The sequence below is a fragment of the Haliaeetus albicilla genome, chromosome 21 (assembly GCF_947461875.1).
Source record: "Haliaeetus albicilla chromosome 21, bHalAlb1.1, whole genome shotgun sequence".
NCBI lineage: Eukaryota > Metazoa > Chordata > Aves > Accipitriformes > Accipitridae > Haliaeetus > Haliaeetus albicilla.
This window is the reverse complement of record NC_091503.1, coordinates 14,097-18,129: the sequence shown is the minus strand read 5'-3', so window position 1 is coordinate 18,129 and position 4,033 is coordinate 14,097. Positions and strand designations below refer to the sequence as shown.

Sequence of the window (4,033 nt, the reverse complement as noted above, 5' to 3'; positions counted from 1 at the left end):
GGCGCTTACCGGCTGCAGGCAGGAGCTGCTGCGGCTGAAGCCGGAGAGGCCGGAGAAAGGTAGAGAAGAAGAAATGGAAGGCTGGCTGGCCAGCAGCTGCCCCCCACTGCAGGCAAGAGAGAGCCTGCCTCTCCACGCGTGGAAGGATCCCTCTTCGTAGTCCGCAGCAGGTCAGACCGCCGAGGTGCACCGCAGGGTCCGTATGCAGCACCGACGGTGCGGTACAGCCACGTAGCGTGCTCCGTGCCTAGGAGGCCTCGTCCTGCAAGACCTATGAGACGCGTGTTCTCCTAGGGGGAGGACGGCCGCGCCGCCGGAGTTACAGAAGAGGAGGGAGTGGGAGAGGAGCAGAAAGAAGCGTCTGAACTGGCAAATTCTCCTGGCAGTGCCAAGAACAAGAGCTGTGGTGAGCCCCGGGCCCTCGGGGCCCTGTCTCCCCTCTTCCGCGTTCTGGTCCCTCCCTGCCCCTCCCCTGGTCCCCCCTCTTTCCCACACCGCTGCCTTTTTTTTTTTTTTTTCCCTTTCCTCCCTTGTACCCATGATACTGAAAAGCCGGTCAAAGAAACTCCCCAAGACTCGTTTTGGAGTTTTAGAAAGCAGGCATTCTTCATTGCAGCGCTGGATGCACGGGGGATAGTTGCACCTAGCGTGCATGCCACAGCTTTAGCACAAACAGGTTATATAGAATAACTAATTGCATGTTAATCAGATTAGTATACATATACGTAAAAATGATGTCAACCGATTATCGTAGTACTGCCTACATCCGATCACGCGCAATGAAGGATCTATTTGAGACGAAGGGCTGCTTTTGCAACCACCGACCCATTTGAAGTTCTTGCTGGCTGTCCTTGAAGTCTTTATTCTTGTCCTTGTTCTTTGATCTTGAAGCTTAACGCAGTTTCAATCACATGTGGTCAGTTTCAGCATTGTTCTCATCTACCGTAAAGGAACATCTAGTCATAAGAGCAAAGAACTGCAAAACTTAGGAGTACCTACCTCTGCTAGTTAATTGCTTGGCTATACTTTTGTCTATTGTTTCAATTGTAGTATTAGTATAAGATTTCTAATAATTATTTACCAAATCTCACTTTTGCAGTCACCTAGCAGCAAACCAGTTTCCACAGCTGGTACAAAATATTAAAACCATCCCAATATTTAGACGTGCTATACAGAATGTATGGAAATAGGCTATCAGAGGTGTCCGAGGGGCAGAGGGAGCGCCGGGGGGGCGCCCCGAGACCCGGAGCAGACTCGCTGGCAGGACTCCATAGGCACGCGACTGACTGAATAAACGCTGGCCGCCCGTCCCCTTTGCCCTCCGGGCTGCGTTTGCGCTCCCTTTGCACGAGGCGAGGGGCCGTGAGGGAGCCCAGGGGAGGAGGAGGTGAGGCGCTGGGGGGGTCAGGCCGTGCCCCCTTCCCCCCCCCCCGCCCTGTTCCTGCTGGGCTTCAGCTGTTGCAAATATTCTGGTAAAGAAATCAAAATTTAATCCCATAGAAGAGTTAGGTTTGATTAAGAAGTAAAATTGTGAAGCATAACGTATAGGATCGTTAAGGTTGAAACGTAGCCATAGAAACTTTAGGAACTGTGTTCGCGTGACTCTAGGAACCTTAATATTGTTAAAGTTTGAAATAGCTAACCCTAGAAACCTCACCAGGAAGTTACTGGTTTTTCTACGTTCTGTTTCAGGAAACTAAGGAAACCGTCGTGGACACCAGTTTGCTGCTTGGAAACCCCCTTACCCTTCCCATCTCGATTTGAGTATCGAAGATTCCAGTCAGCAGAGCTAAGTGTAACTGACCAATGATTGTTTTTAAATAAGAACATTGATAAGGTTATATAATCAAAGGACCGATCATTATAAAGGTTAAATTTAAGAACGAGCAGAGTATGCATTTTTACGGAAGGAGCTTAGGTAACAATGACCTGACAAGAAAAGTCTGTAAAAACTGATGGATTTTGATACTAAGCGGGACACGCCTTTGGAGGAGCGATCCCCCGTGTCCCCAGCGCTGCGATAAACAAAGTGCCCGCTTCTTAACTTCACGTTGGTGTTAAGGAGTTTTATTCCGGATTTCGGTAACGGTTTTGGCGACCCAGATGGGACCTTGCGAGTGAGACTGGACGAGATCGACTGTCGATCGAACTCCGGCCGGCACCGAGGTATTCTCGGGGAGAACCATCACCCTCGACTCGCAAAGCTCCTCGCAGCGTTCCCTGGAAAAAAGGTAAGGCGCTGCTTCTTTGGAATTGGTTTGGAAAGCCCGCCCGTGAGGCGCGGCGAAAGCTTCGCAGGGTTGGGGCTTGGAGGGTACCCGTCTGCAGCGGAAGCCTAGGCGTCTGCCCGTAAGGCATAAGCGAAAGCTATTGCTGGGTTGGACTTTGTGTATTATTTGGGACAATTGTCATTTGCATTTGTTTGGTATTTGGTATTTGAATGTATATAAGTATAATGGCATTAGCAAAATTGTTTAAGAATAAGAGTGCAGGAAATAGAACTGCTGATGAAAAGTTACCAGAAACATCACCGTTGGGACATTTATTGGCACATTGGGGTGAATTGCAGGAAAAATGGTAAACAAACAGAACTTTGAGTTACAATACTATATTGCAGTTACTGTTGTTTTGTAGGAGAGAGAGTAAATGGAATAAAGTGCCATATGTAGATTTGTTCTTTTTAAGTGAACGTATCTGACGGGGACCGGAGGGGAGTCTCCCAGCAGAACCTCTGGTTACAGCTAAACTGGGAGAACAGAAAATTGAATTTGAATTGATACTAGGGTCACCTTTTCAGTTTTAAATACCTTAGAGGGAGAGTTAAGTGTTGAAGAAATTGGTGGTGTCGGCGCAACAAGTGAACGAGAAACTAGACCCTTCTTTAAATCTTTAACAATGAAATTAGGAAAGCAACGGGTCACTCAGCAGTTTTTGTATGTGCCAAATTCTCCTAAAATCCTGTTAAGGAGAGATCTATTTGAGAACTTAGAGGCAGAAATTAAATTTAAAAATGGAGAGATTAAAACTTTAATTCCAGAAACTAAACATATCGAAGCAGTGGCTTTGTTGTTAACAGGATGGTTACCGACAGCAGAAGATTATACCAGTCAAAGTATAATGCTGTAATTCCAATCGTCTGGACTGGGAAGTTCCTGGTAAATCCAAAAAGCAGAACCTGTGAGAGTTGATTTAAAGCCAGGATCGAATCCGGTAAGAATTAAACAATACCCCCTAAAACCGGAAAGTCGGAAAGGGTTAGTAATGATAATACAAAAATTTTTAAGATACAAATTGTTAATAGAATGTGAATCCAGATATAACACCCTGATCTTGCCTGTTAAAAGGCTAATGAAAAAGATGATAGATTAGTTCAAGACCTCCTCAGAGCAATAAATCAAATAGTACAAGATATTCATCCGGTAGTAGCAAATCCTTATACTTTGTTAACAACCCTAATGGAGAAACAAGAATGGTTCACAGTGTTAGACCGAAAAGATGCCTTTTTCCGTATTCCCTTGGATCCCAATAGTCAAGAGGTTTTTGCTTTGGAATGGGAAAATCCTGAGACTGGGAGAAAAACACAATATACGTGGACAGTCTTGCCTCAAGGCTTTAAGAATAGTCTTACCATTTTTGGAAATCAATTGGCACGAGAATTAGGGATTTGGAAGAAAGAAAATAATCAAGAAATCTTGCTGAAATATATGGACGATCTGTTAATTGTAGCTGAGACGGAAGAACAATGCACAAAGTTAACTATTAACTTTTTGAACTTTTGGGGAATCAGTGGATATCGAGTGTCAAAAGAAAAAAACCAAATAACCCAGAAAGAAGAAACTTATTTGAGTTTTAAAATCCTAAAAGGACAGAGACAATTGGGAACTGAGAGAAAAGAGGCAATTTGTCGTCTCCCCGAACCTAAGACTAAAAAAATGAATGACGAGCATTTCCGGGAATGGTTGAGTGGTGTCACCTGTAGATTATAAATTGTGGCTTGCTGGCCCGACCTTTATAGGAGCAGCTCAAAACCTCA

The 4,033-nt window shown here is 45.1% G+C and overlaps 1 long non-coding RNA gene across 1 annotated transcript; it reads left to right on the top strand.

The window, feature by feature from the left end:
• Window positions 1–332: 332 nt before the first annotated feature.
• LOC138690282 (uncharacterized) lies at window positions 333–3,200 on the top strand. The gene is made up of 3 exons (XR_011329083.1): window positions 333–406; window positions 1,693–2,231; window positions 3,077–3,200. It is a non-coding gene; the product is annotated as an uncharacterized lncRNA (long non-coding RNA).
• The last annotated feature ends 833 nt before the right edge of the window (window positions 3,201–4,033 follow it).